This window comes from Apodemus sylvaticus, chromosome 6 (genome assembly GCF_947179515.1).
Source record: "Apodemus sylvaticus chromosome 6, mApoSyl1.1, whole genome shotgun sequence".
Lineage (NCBI taxonomy): Eukaryota > Metazoa > Chordata > Mammalia > Rodentia > Muridae > Apodemus > Apodemus sylvaticus.
Window position 1 is genome coordinate 80,904,885 of NC_067477.1, and position 25,340 is coordinate 80,930,224.

The following is a 25,340-nucleotide window of genomic DNA, read 5'->3' on the forward strand; positions in this document are numbered from 1 at the left end:
AAAATTAAATCAGAACCAAATAGATCATCTAACAGTCCTATAATGCCTAAAGAAATTGAAGGAGTCATAGAAAGTCTTCCAACCAAAAAAAGCACAGGACCAGATGGTTTCAGTGCAGAATTCTATCAGACCTTCAAAGAAGAGTTAACACCAATACTCTTCAAACTATTCCACAAAATAGAAACAGAAGGAACACTACCCAATTCCTTCTACGAAGCCATAATTACGCTGATACCAAAACCACACAAAGATCCAACAAAGAAAGAGAACTTCAGACCAATTTCCCTTATGAACATCGATGCAAAAATACTCAATAAAATTCTTGCCAACTGAATCCAAGAACACATCAAAATGATCATCCACCATGATCAAGTAGGCTTTATCCCGGGAATGCAGGGTTGGTTCAATATACGGAAATCCATCAATGCAATCCACTATATAAACAAACTCAAAGAACAAAACCACATGGTCATTTCATTGGATGCTGAAAAAGCATTTGACAAAATTCAGCATCCTTTCATGCTTAAAGTCTTGGAGAGAACAGGAATTCAAGGCCCATACCTAAACATAGTAAAAGCAATATACAGCAAACCGGTAGCCAGCATCAAACTAAATGGAGAGAAACTTGAAGCAATCCCACTGAAATCAGGGACCAGACAAGGCTGCCCCCTTTCTCCTTATCTTTTCAATATTGTACTTGAGGTACTAGCTTGGGCAATTCGACAACATAAGGAGGTCAAAGGGATACAAATTGGAAAGGAAGAAGTCAAACTATCATTATTTGCAGACGACATGATAGTCTACCTAAGTGACCCAAAAAACTCCACTAGAGAGCTCCTACAGCTGATAAACAACTTCAGCAAAGTGGCAGGTTATAAAATCAACTCAAGCAAATCAGTGGCCTTCCTATACTCAAAGGATAAGCAGGCTGAGAAAGAAATTAGGGAAATGACCCCCTTCACAATAGCCACAAACAGTATAAAGTATCTTGGGGTGACTCTTACCAAACATGTGAAAGATCTGCATGACAAGAACTTCAAGACTCTGAAGAAGGAAATGGAAGAAGACCTCAAAAAATGGGAAAACCTCCCATGCTCATGGATCGGTAGAATCAATATAGTTAAAATGGCCATTTTGCCAAAAGTAATCTACAGATTCAATGCAATACCCATCAAAATCCCAACTCAATTCTTCACAGAGTTAGAAAGAGCAATTATCAAATTCATCTGGAATAACAAAAAACCCAGGATAGCTAAAACTATTCTCAGCAACAAAAGAAATTCTGGGGGAATCAGTATCCCTGACCTCAAGCAATACTACAGAGCAATAGTGTTAAAAACTGCATGGTATTGGTACAGTGACAGGCAGGAGGATCAATGGAACAGGATTGAAGATCCAGAAATGAACCCACACATCTATGGCCACTTGATCCTCGACAAAGAGGCTGAAAACATCCAATGGAAAAAAGATAGCCTTTTCAACAAATGGTGCTGGTTCAACTGGAGGTCAGCATGCAGAAAAATGCAAATTGATCCATCCTTGTCTCCTTGTACTAAGCTCAAATCCAAACGTATCAAGGCCCTCCACATAAAGCCAGACACTCTGAAGCTAATAGAAAAGAAACTGGGGAAGACCCTTGAGGACATCGGTACAGGGAGAAAGTTTCTGAACAGAACACCAATAGCGTATGCTCTAAGATCAAGAATTGACAAATGGGATCTCATAAAATTACAAAGTTTCTGTAAGGCAAAGGACAACATCAAGAGGACAAATCGGCAACCAACAAATTGGGAAAAGATCTTCACCAATCCTACATCAGATAGAGGGCTAATATCCAATATATATAAAGAACTCAAGAAGTTAGATTCCAGAAAACCAAACAACCCTATTAAAAAATGGGGTACAGAGTTAAACAAAGAATTCTCACCTGAAGAACTTCGGATGGCGGAGAAGCATCTTAAAAAATGCTCAACATCATTAGTCATTAAGGAAATGCAAATCAAAACAACTCTGAGATTTCACCTTACACCAGTCAGAATGGCTAAGATTAAAAATTCAGGAGATAGCAGGTGTTGGAGAGGGTGCGGAGAAAGAGGAACACTCCTCCACTGCTGGTCGGGTTGCAAATTGGTACAACCACTCTGGAAATCAGTCTGGCGGTTCCTCTGAAAACTGGGCACCTCACTTCCAGAAGATCCTGCTATACCACTCCTGGGCATATACCCAGAGGATTCCCCACCATGTAATAAGGATACATGCTCTACTATGTTCATAGCAGCCCTATTTATAATTGCCAGGTGTTGGAAAGAACCCAGGTATCCCTCAACAGAAGAGTGGATGCAAAAAATGTGGTATATCTACACAATGGAGTACTATTCAGCCATTAGAAACAACGATTTCATGAAATTCTTAGGTAAATGGATGGAGCTAGAGAACATCATACTAAGTGAGGTAACCCAGACTCAAAAGATGAATCATGGTATGCACTCACTAATAAGTGGATATTAACCTAGAAACCTGGATTACCCAAAACATAATCCACACATCAAATGAGGTACAAGAAGAAAGGAAGAGTGGCCCCTTATTCTGGAAGACTCAATGAAGCAGTATTCAGCAAAACCAGAACTGGGAAGTGGGAAGGGGTGGGTGGGAGGACAGGGGGAGAGAAGGGGGCTTACGGGACTTTTTGGGAGTGGGGGGGTAGGAAAGGGGAAATCATTTGAAATGTAAATAAAAAATATATCGAATAAAAAAAAGATTCAAAAAAACCAAAAAACAAAACAACAACAAAAAAAAGAATGCAAGATCATACATAAAACAAAAAAACAAAAAAAAAAAAACTTTAAGCTAGTGATTGTCCTAGAATACATATCATAATGGCATTTTATGATTAACATTTTCTGAGTATTCTAAAGCACAGGCAGACTGTATATTTAAGTCTGTATCAGAGTAAAACACACATACATACCAAGTCATTCCCACTCACAATATACACATGCCCACATAGTTGCTCATATAATATACACTCGTACTCATAAATACATTCACACTTAGTCACTCATACTCACAATATACAAATGCCCACATAGTCACTTCCACTTACAATATGAACATACACACATAATATATACATGCACACTTAGTCACTTACACTCACAATATACAAATGCCCACATAGTCACTTCCACTTACAATATAAACATACACACATAGGCACTCATAACACACAGACAAACAATGCCTAAATTCAGAATGTCACATCTTTGATGGTTCATTTCCAATCTGAACCTAGATAGATTTAGAAACATTTAGGTTATACAGAGCTGTGCATGTTTGTAATGATGGTTCCGAAAGTATTTAATGAGATAGGTGACCCACCCTGAATATTGTCTCCACCATTTCATATGCAGACTCTCCACTGGTACAGTAGGGAAAGCACTCTAAGGAAAAAACCTGCACCAATCAAATACTTCAGCTTATGAAGTTGCAGTTGAATTGAGAGAAAAGAGCCTGCAATAGGAATGCCAATGAAAGCATTTTCCTGTCCTGAAACATCTATCTAAACAATTATTGTCCCAGGTTCATCCAAAAGTAGACAAAATCCAACTAGGCAGAAGAAGAATGGTGCCAAAGTACTACCTGAAATCACAGGAGACACTGGCATGATTGTTCACATGATGGTACTTTTGTAAGCTTGAAAATACAAGAGTTCTGTCTTGAAGGGCCTTGCACCAAAGTTCTCTAAAGCTTCTGAGACCAAGAAGGGTTGTGTAGGGTAAAACCTACCCTGCAAGAAGGATATGGTAAGGATATTCCATGAAACTGTTAAGGTGAGAGTTAGTTTACAAGCCAGGGCCAACGATTATTCACCAATGAAGGCTCTAGCACCAAACAGAGGTAGCATAGGAGAAATTGTTTTACATGTTACAGCTAGCAGAGCTGGAAGGGCCAAACTACAAAATACCATCATAGCACATATTCTCCATTTCAAAGCAGATACTTAAGACAGAGCTTTAAGATTTGAGTTTCCCCACTGAGTTTCCATGAGCAATAAAAGAGAAGGACAAAACAAGATTGGAAAACAAAAGAAGTAACAAACTCCCGGTACACAATGTCAATGTCACAGAACAAAGACCATTCAATTTTTAGAATAAAAAACTACTCTGTGGCATTTTATGTTGGAAGTTTGCAACTTATTTCTGTTTATTTTGTTGTTGGTTTGAATTGGAATCACATAGGAGACATACTGCAGGGCATATTTGTAAACTTGCTTCCAAGATGATTGAATTGAGGTGTGTTAGTCTACCCTGAATGTCGGCAGTATCATCTATGGTCTGGGATCACAAACTAGATAAAGAGTAAATGAGAAAGCAAGTAGAGCATGGGCATTCATCGCTCTGTCTCAGCATTCTTACTACAAGCGCTATGTGAAAATCTACTTTCCATCGTCACTGCCATGTTTTCATTGCTGTGTTCCTTTTTGTATCTCCTCCAACCATGAACCCAAGTAAATTCTTATCTAGGTTTCAGGTGGTTTGTCAGTGTGACCAAAAATGCAACTAACAGGAGTTCCATGTGGCATTTAATCACTTGATACCCCATAAGTTCTCTCCTACTCTGAGAATTTGAGTAAAAGTGAATCAGCAACAAATTTCTCCCTTAAATAAACTCCCTTCCATCACAAATCTGAAAAATCACAGGAACAAGATTCTACTGCTTAAACATTTATAGTTTTAAAAGACAGAAGTCATTAGAACTTCACTTGTGCCTCTTTTGCTTCCTATAAACAAAATTCTACCAATACCCATGCTTTTCCAGTTATTATCTCCTTCATTAGGCAAAAACAATGAAGGCAGCTCACAAACAGTAAGCTGCTCACTCTCAGAAACAGTGCTGAATTGTCTTCCTTGTATTCTCTAATTGTGTGACTGAGTCATTGTCAGTACAGGTCATGATTAGTTGTAATTTATGTTCCTGGAATGTAAAATCTTTCATGGGCTTCTCTATTTTCCCTCTGTGCTTTACAGGTGGATGTTGATGATGAAGTATAAGGGATAGATAACTAATTAATGTGACAGCACTTTCTGGAGAGAAGTCTATGGACCACTGGGGAGACCATCAATAAGTCAGCTCTATTTTTGTTAACTTTATGTATTTAGTTATTCACTGTACCTTCCAATATCAGATGCCCTCTCCTTCTCTCCTCCTCTCTCACAGTTTGTCCCCTTGCTTCCTACTCCCTTTCTTCTCTGAAGAATAGTCTTCCCCGCCCTCACAAACACACTGGTACACTATCCTATCACTCACTGCTCTTCCTCTCTCACTGTCAAAAAAAAGCAGCCCAGTTAGGGGAACTAGATTCACAGGCAACCAACAAATATGGTGACACTCATGAAGATCAAGTTTCTGAATACTAATGTCTCAGGTCTCAGTCACTAAGATGAACAGTTAATAAAGAGGACCTCATGAAACTGAAAAGCTTCTTTAGCCGAAAGCACATAATTACTGTCCATAGTGTTCTCAAACCCTACATCTGAAAGAGAACTAATATCCAAAATAAATAAACAACTAAAATGTTAGACACCAACAACCCAAATATCTCAAGTAAAAATGGGGAACAGAGCTAAACAGAATTTTCAACATAGGAATGTCAAATGGCCAAGAAATACTAAAAGAAGTTGTCAAAATCCTTAGTTATCAGAAAATGCAAATCAAAACAACTCTGAAATTCCACCTAAGACTCACCAGAGTGACTAAAATCAAAAACTCAAAGGACAACATATGCTTGTTGACAAGGAAGTAAAGCAAGGGGAACACTACACATTGCTGGTGGAAGTGTAAACTTACACAACCACACTAGAAATCAAATTTGTAGTTTTTCACAAAATTGGAAATAGTAATAGTTCAAGACCCAGCTATATCACTCATGGGTGTATACTAAAACAAAGCCCGACCATCCCATAAGAACACCTGCTCAATTCTGTTCATAGCAGTTTTATTTGTAATAACGAGGAACTGGAAACAACCTAGAGGTTTCTTAGCTGAAGAATGGATAAAGAAAATATGGTTCATTTACAAAATAGAAAACTACTCAGCTATTAAAAACGAAGACACCATAAATTTTGTAGACAAATGGATGAACTAGAAAACACTCATCCTGAGTGACATAACCCACACCTAAAAGAGCATGTATGATATGTACTCACTTATAAGTGGATATTATCCATAAAGTACAGGATAGCCATGCTACTGCCCACAGACCTAAAGAACTCACATATCAAGGAGGGACCAGGGGAGATTGTGGTTGAGTTTCTCAGAAGGGGAAATAAAAGAGATATCAAAAGACATATTGTAGGTAGATGAAGAGATAGAAGGTGGGGAAGAGAATGGGTAAGGCAGTGGTGCAGGGAGTGGGAATCAGGTGTAGGGAAAAGAATGGAAATCACTGATAGACAGGCAGGAGGGCATTTCTAGGAAACATGAGAGATTTGGGACAGGGTATGGAGGTAAGACCCAGAGTGTCTATTGGGGTGACTCTTGCAGAAACTCCTAGCAGTGGGGCATATGTATCCAAAGGTGGCCACTTCCTGGGGCCAGCCAGGACTCTCAGTCAAGGGATATGAACAAAAATCCACCCCAAAACTGTCAAGATAAAATGTGTTCTATCTAGAAGATGATTAAGGAAACAGATAGAACAGAGATTGAAGGAATGTCCAAACAATGACTGGACCAAATTGAGACCCATCCCATGGGCAAGAACCAATATCTTACACTATCAATAATACTTGTTATGCTTGCAGACAGGATCTTAACATAACTGACCTCTGTGGGGCTCTACTCAACAGATTACTGAAACAGAGACCCGCAACCTAACATTAGATGGAACTTGGAGTCTTAGGGAAGAGTCAACTCTACTTTTTATGGCAACATTCATGCCTACATTTAAGGATTTTAATCTCTGTGCTAGTCAAATTCAGATGTAAAAGACTATTTGTGTTTCAATGTGAAAATTAACTAGTCGTTTCATTTCTTCAGATATCAACGACATTGAACCATTTAGTTTTACAGAAAATGGGAAAGATTTTAAAAACTCTTACTTGGGACTATACACCAAATTTAATAGGAACTACACTGATTATATAAAACAGAACTTCAATTTTGTTTTATAAATTTCTTCATCAAATACTTATACTGTCAATAAGGTAATTTCATCTCAACTTTACACATGTCTTATTCACAAAAGTAGCAAGCATCTACTCACAACTAACATTGTATGAAGAAATAATACTATCTAATACCAAGTTGAAAAAAATAACCCTGTAATATTTCATCTGGGGAGATGACTCATTATAAAAGAAGGATTGTACAGCCACAGTGAGTACCTATATTAGGGCCTAAGATCACAAATAAATAGCTGAGAATACTCATATAAGTTCTTAAACCCCAGATCTGGCAACTGAGGACACAGGGGCATCCATCACTGGGATTTCAAACCAGCCTACCTAGCAGAAAAATAGTGAGCTTCAGGTTCAATGAAAAATCCATTCTCAAAATAAGGTATCAATGACAGAGAAAAGGGGCCTATATCCTTTTCAGGGTCTCAATATATACAAATTTACACCCATGTATACTCATGCACACATACATTCACACACACACTCAAACACACACACACACACACACACACACACACACACACACACACACACACACACACAGGAGGAATCCACTTATTGGAAAATGTAAAATACTTTGGTCATTAACATGGAAATTAAACTTGAAGGTTAATGTTTTTTTTTTTAAAGGATATTCTGAAGAGCATTCCATGTATTTAATTTTCACAAATTCATATTTTTTATATCTGATAAAACTTTACTTCTTTGAGGTCAAATATAAACCTTTCAGATGTAGCTATTTTTTTTAAAGTCCTAGATACTTTACTAAATTCCATCATACTACCTCTAACAGATTTAACCACTATTATCCCATAAAAACTGTCTCTTCCACATAGCCATTCTTTCAGTTATCCCCAGTCCTAGAAAACAAATATTTCTGCCACGGATATTTTGAATACTGCTGCTATATGAGAATAAACAACGAAAAAATGATGGATTGTATGGTACCGCTTCCACCTTTCAAAACAAGAAACAAATATTAAACTCATTAACAAACTATTGAATTATTTTATTCATTTATTGTTTTAAGCATATGAGTGTTTTAAATGCATGTATGAGTTTTTTACATGCACCAGGCACTTGCCTGGCTATCTCAGAGGTGAGAATAAAATATGTAATGCTCTGGTATTGGAGTTACAGATGTTTGTGAGCTGTTATGTGGTGCTAGGACTCAATCCTGAATCTTCTTCCATAGGGAAAACAAAAGGGTTTTTAACTACTGAGACAATTTCCAATTCTACAAAGTATTCTTAAATTATGCTTCTTTAAAATGTAGATAAAATATTCAAGAGAAAAATCAATTGATTTCTCATTAATTTATTCACTCATTCATTTATTTAAGTATACAGTACTCTACTTTTCTTTACCATGGCATCCTAAAGGTAAAATAGAATATAATCCCAATGATGTACCAAAATTCTGTCCACACCAACCAACCAATCAAAATGGCAACAGTGGAAAGGTTATAATTATACAGAAGACTCTAATGGTTCTTTGAAAAATTCAAAATTACTATCCTAGAAGATATGCTTAAATTGTTGAACATAGCTGGGTGGCATATCAATGCTCATTATATCACTGTTTTCCATGAGTATGGCAATTTTAGAAGTCTTAAAAGGGGGAATCAGACAAAGAGTAGACATGGCTCTGGTTGCTTATGTGACAGAGGATGGCCTTGTTGGATATCAGTGGGGGGAGCAGCCCTTGAGCCTTAGGGGTTTCAATGCCCCAGTGTAGGGGAATGCCAGGGGAGGGAGGCAAGAGTGCATGGATGGGTGGGTGGATGGGTGGATGGGGGAGCACCCTCATAGAGGCACAGGGAGCAGGTATGGGATAGGGGGTTTCCAGATGGGAGATCTGGAAAGGGGATAGCATTTGAAATGTAAATAAAGAAAATACTCAATAAATGAAAAAACATGAAAAGGGGGGATCAGAAAGAATGTCAGAAAAATACAAATAAAGCAATTATTTTCCACTTCATTTCTTTCCATACAAATGTTCATTTAAAATGGTTCTGTAGGCTCATAAGAGTGATAATTTTCTGTGCTTCAGTCCAATCACAGAGCTGCCCATTCAGGCCTTAGTTTTTTATCTTGAACCTTTTTGTTAAAAGCATTTTGATAATTTTCTCAGATAATTTAAAATTAATTTTTTGCATATCACCCCTTCAGTGTCCTAATAATATTTTAAATTTTTAATAAACAGATAATTGAACAAAGCCATTTTATATACATAATGTCATATATATATATATATATATATATATATATATATACGGTATATATAATAGCATATAAAGCAATTTGAAGTATTGTATAGCAAAAAGCCTTCAAAATATAAAAGTACAGAATAAGGAACCATCTAACCATCATTAAAAATAAAAAGTCAATTGAAAAATCAATGCGCATATTACTTCTTCCTAAATGTTTACTCATATATTCTTCATGTAGTTTTGTCTTATGGTTTTATTTAAATATCTCCTGATATCTAATTCATAGCTAAATAAATTATAATATTGTATAGAAGTAGGAATATTTAAATTGATATCAGAGATTAACAAATTAGCATATGTAATCCAGAGAAAGTAAACAAATCTGGAAACAAATGAACAAAATAACCTGCTTATTTATTTGTGAGATTAGCTGTAGTTTTGACTATACCAATGGCAGTTACAAAGTGTATTCTGTTCCTGAAATAAGGGGATATAAAGGCTTATGAAAATGATGACAGATTTAAAGAATCTTGAGAGTAAAATACAGGTAGAGTTTGCTTGTTGGGTGCAAGGTGATGTTGGCAGTTTTGATTATTGACTATGTGAACTAAAACCTGTTTAATTAGACCTGTATGGCTTCAACATCAGTGGAATTGGTAAATGTCCTTGTTCCTCAGCTAACGCTGACACTGAACAAAATAGTCTACTTTGCTAGTTACTTCCAGAAGCCAAGATTGTGAGCCATCCAGGCATTTTATTTATTAGAAGTGACTTTGAGACTGACAAGTTTCTTGTTCCACCAATCTAAACTATTATGTCATAAACTTTGTCTAATTCGTGACAGTTTTCCCTCTTGATAAGATTTGTCTGGGTCTTAAATTCCTGTGAACATCTTTCCTAAGCCTTTCTACCTTGAAATAGTCTCCTTACAACAGACAAGGGCAGCCTCACCCATCATGGCCTTTGCGATGTTGGTAGTCAATAACTTGACGACAGATATTATAAGAGTATAGAGAGTTTAGGCTATATAAAGAAAAGGCATGTGGATGGTTCTCCTACAAAAAAGCAAGCATGCAAATTAGAGGAAACAGGAAGTTTCTAAAAGCATATATAAACGTAAAATGGAAAGAATCCTGAGACACAATGAGTAGAGGTTGTTGAAGTAAAGCACATTTGAATTTCTTTCTTACTGTCAAAAGTTGAAAATTATTACTCTTTTATATTCTGTCTCATAATTTTATTTTAATATTTCATTTTATTTAAATATCTCCTAATATTCAACATTTTCATGTATTATTATTTCATTAGAACTCAGAACTGAATGCCACTTAACATTTCTCACCTTATGCAGAAACAAAGCAATAGTTACACAAACCATTACTTTGTACACATCTATTTCTACCAGCGCCCAAAAGCAGTGTATTCACAAACTACTTTGTTTCCTTAATATTGAAAACTTCAACATTGTTATCTCAGAAGACTTCAAAATTTCAAATAGTGCACATCTATTATATATTAATAAAATATCTGCCCCAGGTACCTCCATCAGTATAAGTCTTCATTTGCTAATAACTGGAAACCTAAAACACATAAAAGAAAAAGTATATGTCTTTAAAAAAGTGTGTAATTGATGGGTTAAATACTGGATATTAGACAAGATCATGAATTGTCTTAAAGTGCCCAAGAAATATTTTTAATATTTTAACAATAAAAGTTACAGAAAACATGGGGGAATTTGATGAGAAAAATATTAAAGTTTTTATGAAACAGGGAAATTAGCAATCAAAAATTCCACATGCATAAAGACATATTTCAGGTAAATTAAAAACTTGAAAATTAAAGCTCCTCTAAAGCATTGTATAAAACATAAATAAAGGATATAATACAGGATAAAACATAATATAGGATAAAACATAGGTAATTGAGAAAGTAGCTAAGGCTATGCCTAAAAATTAATAAACACACCAAAAGTTGTTCTCTGGGAAAAATTAAAATATATCTCTCTATATATTTTACATCCCACTCACTGCTGCCCCTCCCTGTTACCCTCTCCTACTCATTATCCTCCTGCCATCCTCCCTCCCCTTTTCCTCTAAGAGGTAGGGCATCCTCCAGCCCTGGCACATACCTTAATAGGGAGAGACATGGAAGTAGGGGTGGGTGAGTTGGAGAGTAGGGTGAAGTGGGAAATGTGACAAGGTGTCTTTGGAGGGGAAACCAGAAAGGAGATAACACTGGAAATATAAATTAAGAAAATATCTCCTAAAATTTGTGGAAAAAAATCAAGTGTATTTATGTACATGAAGTGCTATTTGTAAAAAGAATAATATAAATTAAGTATAATATAGATAAATATTGATGTAATAGTTTATGCATATATGCAAATATTTATGCATAATTTATGCAATATAAGATATTTATATAATATAAATTCTTGAGCTTCAATTGGTCTATGAATTGTATCGTGGGTATTCTAAGCTTCTGGGATAATATCCACTTGTTAGTGAGTGCATACCATGTGTGTTCTTTTGTGATTGGGTTAACTCACTCAGGATGATATTATCTAGTTCCATTCATTTGCCTAAGAATTTTATGAATTCATTATTTTATGAATTTTATGAATTCATTATTTTATCAATTTCATTATTTTATCAATTTTATGAATTCAATATTCCATTGTGTAAATCTACCGCAGTTTCTGTGTCCATTTCTCTGTTGAGGGACATCTGGGTTCTTTCCTGCTTCTGGCTATTATAAATAGGGATGCTATGGATATAGTGGAGCATGTGTCCTTATTACATCTTCTGGGTATATACCTTGGAGCATCTTCTGGGTATATGCCCAGGAGAGGTATAGCTGGGTCCTCTGGTAGTACTATGTTCACTGTTCTGAGGAACCGCCAAAGTGGTTGTACCAGCTTGCAATCCCACCAGCAGTGGAAGAGTATTCCTCTTTCTCTACATCCTTGCCAGCACCTGCTGTCTCCTGAGTTTTTGATCTTAGCCATTCAGTATGAGGTGGAATCTCAGGTTGTTTTGATTTGGATTCCCCTGATGACTAAGGTTGTTGAACATTTCTTTAGGTGCTTCTCAGCTATTTGGTATTCCTCAGTTGAGAATTCTTTAGTTTGCTCTGTGCTCCATTTTTAATAGAGTTATTTAGTTCTCTGGAGTCTAACTTCTTGATTTTTTTGTATCTGTTGGATATAGATTTGGTTTGAATTTATTTTTTATACATTCTATTAGAATTCCATAGAGTTGGAGTCCTTTGTAGGTTTGCATGCATGCATGTGTGTGTGTTTGTGTGTGTGTGTGTGTGTGTAGGTGTTTGTATGTGTATGTGTATGTGTGTGTGTTTGTGTTGCAAGAATTATTATTTTCAGCCTCTTGTTATTTTTATATGTTGGACCTTTCTCGAGTACATTTTTAAATAGTCCATGTAACTGAAAAAATTTATATATGATTTTATGAGAGCTGCATTGAAAACTGTACTTACAACAAAATTCTTTTCACAAGTATTCAATTTTATAAATATATTATTACAAGTATTCAATTTTAATGCTGTATGGCCTCATTTTTCTGAATTGCTCATATATATATATATGGCTTATGAAAAGTATGGTAGAGCAATTGAATTTTATTTTCATTTTCTAGAAAGGTATCCAATTTTTCCAACAGCATGTTATACATAAGCCATCTTTGCTCCACAGATTTGTAACACACATACATCACAGCAAATCCTTCCATATATTAAAGCCCACCTCAGGCTTTTCTTCAGATTCTATCTCATTATGCTCAAAATAATCATATGATATCTCTATTTCTGAAAACACCAAAGATAGTGACTTCATTGTGTGTCAAAATTAATAATCACTGCTTTATTTCTCACTATTTCTCCAATTACAAAATAGTATTTCTTACACCCTGAAGCTTAGTTTAACATAATTTGGTTTCTACCTTTATCTCTTTTTGCACTGTTATCTAAGCTTCTCTTTTACAAGCCAGTTGGTGCCATACCTTCTTAAATGTACACATAAATTATTACATTAATTATATTGTGATTCACAACCTAATAATTTTTATTTTTTGTAATACATTTTTAATTTTTTGGATATTTCAAAATATATTTTTCTCCAGAATTTTTATGTTGCAATATAAAAGCAAGCAAATCATGTGGCTAGACACTTTATAGAAATATGAGTTTCTAAAACACATAAATTTTTCTCATTGGCATCAAATTTAAAAAATCTTAATATAGCATTATAATTTTACTCAAAAATTTGTCAAAATTCAGTGTATAATGGTACCATCCCTATAATCTCAGCACTGAGGAGGCTGAGACAGTAGAAGTGGCATGTTGGAAAGAACAGTTTGAATTGCATGCAGTGTGAGATTTTGTTTCAAGAAAACAAAGTAAGATAATCAAGGTGAGGAGAGAGGTTTACCAAAAACATGACACAGCTGTAAGCATTTGCTTCTCTTAAGAAAAATCACTTCTAAGTGATTCTAATGTTCTAAGGTCTGACTTCAATTCCACTAATTTATTCCTCAAAATCAGCAAAATGGAAGAATGAGATAGAGCGATATGCTCTCATATTCCTCTTACAATTTAAAACGTATATAGGGTATTCAGATAAAGAACACTGTTAATCATTCAATAATGGTCAGATTCATTCACTAATTTGTTTATGCATTTGACAAACATTGAGTGCATGGTAGTTCTTAGACTCTGTAAATATGCTGAGAAAATGAACTTGATCCTTTGGATACAGCCCATGTCCTTAGTAACTTACTTTCTAATGATTTGGAAAACTTCAAATAGAAAATGATAAATTAACCCAAATTCTAAAATATGGAAGGAAAGAGAATGCCCAACATTATAAAAGGAAAAGAAATTGAAGTGGCAAATCTTACCATAGGCAGTAACATGGGAGTAGTGACATCTAAGAGTTTCTTCACTCAATTACTACAAAGAAGGAGTATTAGAAAGAAATGATCTGGAGACCTACTCTATTGCCAACTCTTTTGACTTTTTTCCTCCTACTGGATGAAGGTTGCTTCATAAAGCCTTTCTATGTTCCTTCATTTGTTCTAGTCTTATAGTAATTTGTTGTGCCATGTTCATTTGATATGTCTAGGAGGTCTATTCTTTTCTAAAGGGAAATTGAGGAAGAGTGAATCTGGAGGGGAAGAGAGGTGAAGAATGCATCTAGGGTGGAGAGTGGAGGGAGGGGAAACTATGATTGGGACATATTATATAAGAAAAGAATAAATAAAGAAATATCTTATTAGTTTAAATAACATCTACACAGTTATTTACTTTGTACTGTGGTATATAGAATTTGTTGATTGTGTATCAAATATGATGAATACACTAAAATAATTCCAGAGTACAACAAGTATTGACTATCAAATAGAAGAAAACCATTTGAGAAAATTTTTATATATAATTTTATAGTTACTCAGGAATTAGTTTTGATACCAATAGCTCACAATTAAGATGTTGATCAGTTCTAACCTAAAGTTTTCTTCTAGGTGGCAATCATATTTAAGCCTGAAATAAGCCATCCTTAGATAAACAACATATGTTTTATACCCTGTTTTATCTTTTGAGATACCATGGCAGAGTCTAGTACACAAAAGTGTTCAGTGCATAATGCTAGAGCAAATAGTTAACATAAAGACTAAGCTGGCATTTACAGATACATTTTATAGTTTTTTTATCCTAAGAACCTAGGTATGACTAAAGATGTAATGACAAAATGAAAAATGAGACAATTGGTAAGTAGGGTGAAGAACAGATGGCAGCTGGGATGTGAGATGGTCATGCTAAAAATGTTGACAGTCAAGAGAAGGATAATCTCATTTCACTTCCATGACTCCATTGGAACAACTCCAACATCATCGAGATTTCATATTGAGTCTAATTCAAATTTATTGTCTATGTTTATATGTAAAATTTCTTGCAAGGTGCTTTAAAAAGAAGGATCTTTTGTCACTAATCAAAGGCACTGTGATATATATATATATATATATATATATATATATATATATATATATATATATATATATAAACCTTAGCTAGCTAAGATCCAAGAGGGAATAAACAGACTGAAAAGATAATGCAGGTAGTTAATCTCCTAAATGTAAAGGCAGGTTTATTCCTCCATTTCCTTGGATAAGATCTACTTCTATCTAATTTGTTATCTGATCCAATGGGAAATCTATGACTTGACATTGAATCACAAAGTAAGGAAATCCTGGGTCACTAAATAAAATAAAGCCAGTGACAAAGAAACCCATTTAGTCACACTGTATGCCAGAACTCAAATCCAGAGAAAAATTAGCCTCAGGCATAAATGACTCTGAGTATATTCATTATGACTTGAGAAAAAAAAAAGAAACCAAATGAATTGGCAATGCCCCTTATTATTGCAAAGCAATCTCTTTTTATCATCATTCAATAATAACTCTAGATAGCTATCTCAGCCAGAATACTGCACTTACTACAGAAAATTATATTGTATGTATTACAATAAAGATGACATCTCAATTGTCAAAACATTAAGTACTGTCTGGTAGACATTGTAGATTCCATAGATTCTCAATGGACTGAATGTTTGTTTCTATTCATTCTCTAATGTGCTATTACTTACTGTGAGATAAGCAAATGTATTTTAGAAAATTTAATATTCTATTAGCTTTCAGGACAAGCTCAAATACCGTTGTCATTTTCTAAACTATAGTTTACATGATTGGCATGGTACCACTGTTACCTCCAAATAAAAACTTGCATGTTTATTTGCAGTGTCAAATCTATTTCTATAATAATAAAATATTATGTAACTTTTTACGGAGTCTTAGATAGAATCCAGGGCCTTATACATGCTAATGCTCACTTTATGACTGAGTTGGATCCCCAGTTGTCATTTGGCTATAAATCTTACTTTCTGAGTATTCCATAACGTTTTCCAGAAATAAAATGACATGTGATATTATGACAGATTAAAAACATAGATACAGGCATAAGAAGATAACTATTTCTTGTTACTCTAAATAACACCAGATTTGTTATATACACACAGATATATGACTGTATGTATGTATATATATATATATATATATATATATATATATATATATACACACACACACACATAGTGACATTCTTTTAATCATTCAGTTTAGCATTCAGAAATGGAGACAACAAACCACAGTGACTCCAATGAAGAAGTTTTTGGTGTTTTTATCCTAAAGTGTTGTACCTTTAGAAAAAATTTTGATACTGGGAAACTAAGAAAAATGGTCAAAATCCAAACTATCAATTGAGTGGCTTATTTTTCATAGCTTATTTAAAATTAAAAAGACAAACATCTATATTTAAAATAAAAATTAAAGTAATGTAAATATTAAAGATACAAGAGGCAATGAGAGATATAATGCTAATGGAGTAAATTTTTATGTTTAGTTTTCACATGTAAACAAGTCATGTATAAATAAATTATTGAGAATTAGAAACTGAATTCAAACATTGAAGAGGAAAACATGGATTAGTGATTTACATGAGTGTGCAAAGAAAAATGTTTGCATTACCTACAAAACCTTATGCAGAAGAGCTACTTCTACTGTGCTCATATGAGAAGATAGAGCAACTGGAGGTGATTGTGCTGTGAATGTGAGGATTTATTCAGCAGGACTAATCCCTTTAGGAAAAGGACCCTGTGGCAAACTGAGTATAAAATGCCCCATTTGTCTAGCATTTGAACGCTTGGTCCACAGTTGGTGGTGCTGTGTTGAAGCGTTCTCCACTTCCACATTGCCTGCTCTGTGTTGTTGAGATGTGAGCTCTCAGGTTCCTGTTTCCCTGCTATGATGGACACTTATCCCTCTGCAACCATAAGCCCAAATAAACTTCTCTTTTCTCTCTCCCTCCATCACCCATCTCAGTAATATGAGGAACACAAAGGAATAGAAAGATTGAAGCCTACAAGACAGACAAACACTACAAGAATCCACCTGTTCCAGCTTGCTGTTCACAGACCTCCAGCATCTTGAACCATCAGCATTGTAATTTTAATTACAACTTTCAATGTAAATAAGCTATAGAGACTATACTCTGTTAAGACACAGCATATTTTTAGTTTTGCTAACATTTTCCAAATATTTCTCTCAGTCACTCTTATACTAAAAATTTTTAAATGACTTTTTGTCATTTTTCATGATGCCATTAAATTTAAGCTGATACAGCAATTATGCATCCCCGGGATGTCTGAATTTACATTTTCAAAGCTCTCTATGTGTCTCCAAATTGATGTTGTAGTCATAGGTTTCATACATATCCCTATAAAACAAATCAATACAGTTTTTGATTTTAAGTAAATTATTCTCTTTTATAATGGGAGGAGAGAATATATTCATTCTTATTAAAGGACAGATATATAACTCTCTCTTTTGAAACAGAAAATAAATATGGTAAAACCAACATACAGTAAAAACAAATTTTATGATATCAATTGTCTAATTAGACACACGATGAATGTTTGAGTCTTATATTTCTTTTATTTTTCATTTCTGCTACCAAATTAGCATTTGATTTATTAAATTACCTATTTATACCTTGAAATGATACAATGATTTAAGAATATTTTGTTTCCTAACTTTTATAAGTAAATAGACAATATTACTAGAGTATTTTTAGCTAGAAAAAAAAAGATGTACCATAAATACATTATTAACATCTATCAGAAGGGTGATACCTTTGTTAGGATTGATCAGACAATATCAAGATGTAAGTAACTAACATTCCTTGCTTATTTAAAATCTTATCTTTTGAGTTATATTATAATAGAATGCTATGACTGCTGCCATAAACTTGTCAAAACACATTTATTATTTATTAATGATTCATATAGAAGCTTTATTGCATAGAAAATATCTTGAACAGGGACTAGGGAGATGACATGCAAATATGAGGACCTGAATTTAGATTTCCTGAGATCTCAGTCATATTGCCTCATAACTCTACTTATGGCAAGCAGAGGTAGCAGATTCCAGGGTCATTATCCTAGCTTTCCCCCTACTCTAAAGAGACCACCACCTGTTTTTAATCTCCATTAAACAGATGGCTCCAGGTCCAATAAGAGACAGCTCTTCCCCCTCAAAAAAGATACAGAAGTGATTGAAGAAGGCCTCCTCACAGGCTTGATGCACATCACACAAACACGAGAGAGAGAGAGAGAGAGAGAGAGAGAGAGAGAGAGAGAGAGAGAGAGAGAGAGAGAGAGAGAGAGGAGAGAGAGAGCAGAAAGGAAGGGAGAGATAAAGGGAGAGAGGGAGGAACGGAAGGAGGAACGGAGGAAAATTAGGAAGGAAAGAAGAAGGGAGGGAAGGGAAATAGAGGGAAAGAAAACAAAGAAGGGCAAAGGGAAGAAAAGGATGGAAAATCTTCAAGGATCGACATATATGTTCCTGCCTCCTTTATTATTTTTTTCTGTAAACTTTACTGTGTTCTAGTTTTGCTGTTTCTATAGATTTGACTTCTCTGTCCTATAGTTGTAATCTTACTTGCATCTTTTGTGGACTGGACTCTGTCATTTAGTAATAGACTTTTCAGGCACCCTCATCTCCATGTCTTTTCATTACTTAGCGAACACTTTATAATCGCTAAATAAAATTCCAGTGTTTTCTCCTCCATTGCTGGTGGGGTTGCAAATTGGTACAACCACTCTGGAAATCAGTCTGGCGGTTCCTCTGAAAACTGGGCACCTCACTTCCAGAAGATCCTGCTATACCACTCCTGGGCATATATCCAGAGGATTCCCCACCATGTAATAAGGATACATGCTCTACTATGTTCATAGCAGCCCTATTTATAATTGCCAAATGCTGGAAAGAACCCAGGTATCCCTCAACAGAAGAGTGGATGCAAAAAATGTGGTATATCTACACAATGGAGTACTATTCAGCCATTAGAAACAATGAATTCATGAAATTCTTAGGCAAATGGATGGAGCTAGAGAACATCATACTAAGTGAAGTAACCCAGACTCAAAAGGTGAATCATGGTATGCACTCACTAATAAGTGGTTATTAACCTAGAAAACTGGAATACCCAAAACATAATCCACACATCAAATGAGATACAAGAAGAAAGGAGGAGTGGCCCCTGGCTCTGGAAAGACTCAGTGAAACAGTATTCAGCAAAACCAGAACGGGGAAGTGGGACGGGGTAGGAGGGAGGACAGGGGAAGAGAAGGGGGCTTAAGGGACTATCGGGGAGTGGGGGGGCTAGAAAAGGGGAAATCATTTGAAATGTAAATAAATTATATCGAATAAAAAAAAATTTCAGTGTTTTCATGAACCAAAGATTTTTAGCCACTTATCTGTTAGAGATATTTCATTTGCTTCTACAAGTTATGAAATTCTTAATCCAGGTACATTTTCAACTCACTTAAGGAAAAATGTCTTTCACAAGAGTAAACTACAGAATGAGTTCAAATGTATTCCTTAGTAAAATAAAGATTAAAATGTCCTTTCTTTTCTGTCAATGAGATAAAATCATATAAATTAATTTTATGTGAAAACTAGCTTGTCTTCATAGTTTTGTTTATAAGTCTAATAGTGTCACCTTGTCTAGTATCCAACCATTTTCCCATAAGCATTCACTGCTCCAAAATTAAACTTATTTAAGAACATTTGATTACATACATTCTCTGTATATTTACAATTTTAAGAAAATTAAACACTGAAGAATGAGATACCCTTAACATGTTTACCAGGAAGCCTGTGAGGTTGAAATCTGAACCAATGGCACCGGTGACTATTTTTATAACCAGCATCGTTTTATCAGAAGCCCTAATAAACTGTTATATTGTTAAACTTAAAGACATTCTACCAGTATCCCAGCTGCTATAGTTTACCCGACATTTCATTTACCAAATAAAGCAAATTCATTGGAGATGTACATTTTTTGTCTTCATAAGGTAAGAATATGTATAAGAGGAATAATCAGTATCAATGGGTTCAAAATTTAGTAATACAATTTAGTAACTTCTTTTATATATTATTAATTTTTATATGCATGAATGTTTGTGTGTGTGTGTGTGTGTGTGTGTGTGTGTGCACCACATCCATACCTGGTACCCAAGAGATCAGAAGATTGTATCAGATCCTCTGAACTAAATTTTCAGGTAGTTATGAGATGGGTGAGTACTGGGAACCAAATCTAGTTCCTAATCAAGGGCAGCAAGTGTCCCACAGTGTCCCACTGAGAAGTGAAGTATCTGTGGCTGATAATTTGTGATCTGACAATAAAAACTACAGCATCCTTCAAAAAGTAATATTACTCTGTAGATGTGATCCTTACAGCCATTTGTAATAAATAATACTTATTTTAGTAGTTTATCTCCTTAAAGTTCATTTTATGATTTTATAAACTAAAATCATATGTGCTGATATCTCTATAATCAGCTGCTTGATTACTTACAAAGATCGAGGTTGTGATGAATAAAGTAACATTCCTGGCATCATTTTTTCTCGTTGTAATTTGTATTTCACTCCTGTGCTCTCTATTTCCCCTTCCTCGATCCTGTCTGAGAGCTGTCTAGTTATCTTACACGTAGGACCACTCAGCCTCTCACAAGCCTCCTACAGCACCGGGATCATTCTGAACGTGGCCCAACACAAAATTGTAAAGCTATGTTAAATGCTTCATGGTTTTGTTTGTCACTTTTGTAAGTCAGCTCCATGCTTCTGCTTTTCCCATGTCAAAGGCTGGACAAGTCTGAAAGGGTTTTTTCTTTTCAGTCTTTCTTTTGAAATTGTAGTCTGCAGGACAGTGTTCCTGGCACTCCTGGATGTTTGGCTCTACCTCAACTCAAGACAAAATTTCTAGGCTTGAGAGTCTAATTTGATAACTAACTGTCTTATGACTATGGATAAAAACTTTCAGTAACCGTTGTACTCTCAGTAACTCTATGTAACACTTTTACACAGCAATTACAAATTTATCTTTTTCATTTTGTTAATTTAAATAAGTGATGTAACTGATTTACGGCAAATGATGCTGTAAATTTTATTAATCCATATAATTGATTTTGATGTTCTAGGAAAAATTCCAGTTCTACTTAGCTATTTTATCATCATAAATATTGATGTTCAGAATCAAAGTTGATGTATATGTGACACAGAATTAACATATTCCAAAATGTTCCTAGCTCACTGTGGGCTTCACCGCCATTGAACAAAATGTCATAAAATCAATTATGATCCTCAGAAAATAAACTTGACAATTATTTTTTACTCAAGGCTTAGTACATTTTCCTGAGTTTAACAGAGCCACTCTGTGCCAAACTGCCCACGATACAATACAATAAATGAAAAGATAAATAAACAGAGGTAAGGGAATAATTTAAGGGAAATTGGAGTTCAGTCACTTGTTGGAGAGCACATGATGCTGAGGAATGTGGCAATCTCATATTCAGAAACCACAGAAAAGGAAAGCTGATGTGATATGTAATGGGAAGTCAAGTGACACTGAAATTCTATACCATGATTAGTATAAAACATCTTAACAATTAGTCACGCATATGACCTAAAATACCAATTTTATTTAGACTCAAAATCATTGATTATTTGTATCATAAAAGAACTTGAAAGCACTGTCTGATTTTTTTGAACCTTATAATCCTACCAAATGTTTTGTGTCTTTTTTTCCTTTTTTATTAATTTATTTTTTACACTCTATATTTTATTACCCCCACTGTCCCCCTGTCCACCCTCTGACTGTTCCACATCCTGTAACTCCTCCTCACCCCATCTCCACATAGATGTCCTTACCCCTCACCATAACTGACCTCTAAACTCCCTGGGGCCTCCAGTCTCTTGAGGGTTAGGTGCATCATTTCTGAATGAACACAGACCCAGAAGTCCTCTACTGTATCATATCATATCAGCACAAGCTGTATGTTGCCTGTTTGGTGGTCCAGTGTTTGACAGATCTTGGGGGTCCTGATTAAATGAGACTGCTGGTCCTCCTACAGGATTGCCCATCTCTTCAGCATCTTTCAACTTTCCCTAATCCAACAGCAGGGGTCAGCAGCTTCTGTCCAACTTGTTGGATACAAATATCTGCATCTGACTCTTTCCGCTACTTGTTGGGTCTTCTGGAGTGTGGTCATGCTCTGTCCCTTTTTGAGAATGCTCCATAGCCTCAGTAATAGTATTACGACTTGGGACCACTCCTTGAGCTGGATCCCACTTTAGGACTGTCACTGGACCTTCTTTTTGTCAGACTCCTCTTCATTTCCATCTCTGTACTACTTTTAGAGAGGCACAATTATGGATCAGAGTTGTCACTGTGGGATGGTCCCCTCTCCCTCATTTGATGCCCTGTCTTTCTGCTGGAGGTGGGATCTAAAAGTTTCCTCTCCCTACTGTTGGTCATTTCATCAAAGGTCCCTCCCTTGAGTCCTGAGAGTCTCTTACCTCCCAGGGCTCTGGTATAATTTGGAGAGTTCCACAACCTCCTATCTCCCAAGTTTGCCTGTTTCCACTTTTTCTGCGGTCCCTCAGGGTTTCAATCCTTATCCCTCACCCAAAACCAGACCATTCCCCTCTCTTCCTACTCCCTCCCTGCCCCCATCCACTATCCCAGGTCCCTCCCTCCCTCCCTTCCAATTTGTGAATTCTTTGATCTCCTTCCCAAATGAGACTGTGGCATCCTCACTTGGACCCTTCAGCTTGTAGACCTTTTGAGTTCTGGACTGTATCTTTGGTACTCTGTACATCTTAACACCAACTTACTAGTGAGAATATACCTTGCTTGTCATTTTGGTTCTGAGTTACCTCACTCAGGATGATATTTTCAAGTTCCATCCATTTGCCTGAAAAACTCAGGATGTCCTCGTTCTTAATAGCCAAGCAGTATTCCTTTGTGTAAAGGAACCACATTTTCTGTATCCATTCTTCTGTCATGGGACATATGGGTTGTTTCTACCTTCTTGATATCACAAATAAGGCAGCTATGAACATAGTCCAACACATCCCCCTGTGGCATAGTGAGGCATCTTTTGGGTATATTCCCAAGAGTGGTATAGCTGGATCCCCAGTTAGCTCTATTTCCAATTTTTAGTAGAATTTCAAGATAGACTTCCCGAGTGGCTGTACCAGTTGGCGATCCCACCAGCAATGGAGGAGTGTTCTTTCTCTACATCCTCTCCAACATGTGCCTGTGGTTTTGATCTCAGCCATTCTGATAGGTATAAGGTGGAATCTCAGGGTCATTTTGATTTGCATTTCTCTGATCACTAATGACTTTGAACATTTCTTTAGGTGTTTTTCAGCCATTTGAGAGTCCTTGGTTGTAAAATCTCAGTTATTTCAATACCCCATTTTTTGATTGGGTTGTTTGGATTTTTATCGATTAATTTCTTGAGTTCTTTATATATTTTGGATATTAGCACTATACCAGATGTGGGGTTAGTCAAGATTTTTTCCCATTCTGTGGGTTCCTAATTTGTCTAATTGAATATGTCCTTTGCTTGACAGAAGCTTTCCAGTTTCATGAGGTCCCATTTATCAATTCTTGATCCAAGACCATGAACTCTAAGAGTTCTGTTTAGGAAATTTCCCCATGGGCCAATGATTTCAAGGCTCTTTATCATTTTATCTTCTTTTCTTGATTATTTTTTATTCGATATATTTTTTATTCACATTTCAAATGATTTCCCCTTTTCTAGACTCCCACTCCCCGAAAGTCCCATCAGCCCGCTTACCTCCCCATTTTCCCACCCAACCCTTCCCACTTCCCTGTTCTGGTTTTTCCCTATACTGCTTCACTGAATCTTTCCAGAACAAGGGGCCAGAAAAAGGGGCCACTCCTCAGTTCTTCTTGTACCTCATTTGATGTGTGGATTATGTTTTGGGTATTCCAGTTTTCTAGGTTAATATCCACTTATTACTGAGTGCATGCCATGATTCATCTTTTGAGTCTGGGTTACCTCACTTAGTATGATGTTCTCCAACTCTATCCATTTGCCTAAGAATTTCATGAATTCATTGTTTCTAATGGCTGAATAGTACTCCATTGTGTATATATACCACATTTTTTTGCATCCACTCTTCTGTTGAGGGATATCTGAGTTCTTTCCAGCTTCTCGCAATTATAAATAGGGCTGCTATGAACATAGTGGAACATGTATCCTTATTACATGCTGGAGAATCTTCTGGATATATGCCCAGGAGTGGTATAGCAGGATCTTCTGGAAGTGAGGTGCCCAGTTTTCAGAGGAACCGCCAGACTGATTTCCAGAGTGGTTGTACCAGTTTGCAACCCCACCAGCAGTGGAGGAGTGTTCCTCTTTCTACACATCCTCACCAACATCTGCTGTCTCCTGAATTTTTAATCTTAGCCATTCTGACTGGTGTAAGGTGAAATCTCAGGGTTGTTTTGATTAGCATTTCCCTAATGACTAAAGAAGTTGAGCATTTTTTAAGATGCTTCTCCGCCATCCAAAGTTCTTCAGGTGAAAATTCTTTGTTTAACTCTTTACTGCATTTTTTTTAATAGGGTTATTTGGTTTTCTGGAGTCTAACTTCTTGAGTTCTTTATATATATTGGATATTAGCTCTCTATCTGATATAGGGTTGGTGAAGATCTTTTCCCAATTTGTTGGTTGCCAATTTTCCCTTTTGATGGTGTCCTTTGCCATACAGAAACTTTGTAATTTTATGAGGTCCCATTTGTCAATTCTTGATCTTAGAGCATAAGCTATTGCTGTTCTGTTCAGGAACTTTCCCCCTGTACCGATGTCCTCAAGGGTCTTCCCCAGTTTCTTTTCTATTAGCTTCAGAGTGTCTGGCTTTATGTAGAGGTCCTTGATCCATTTGGATTTGAGCTTAGTACAAGGAGACAAGGATGGATCAATTTGCATTCTTCTGCATGCTGACCTCCAG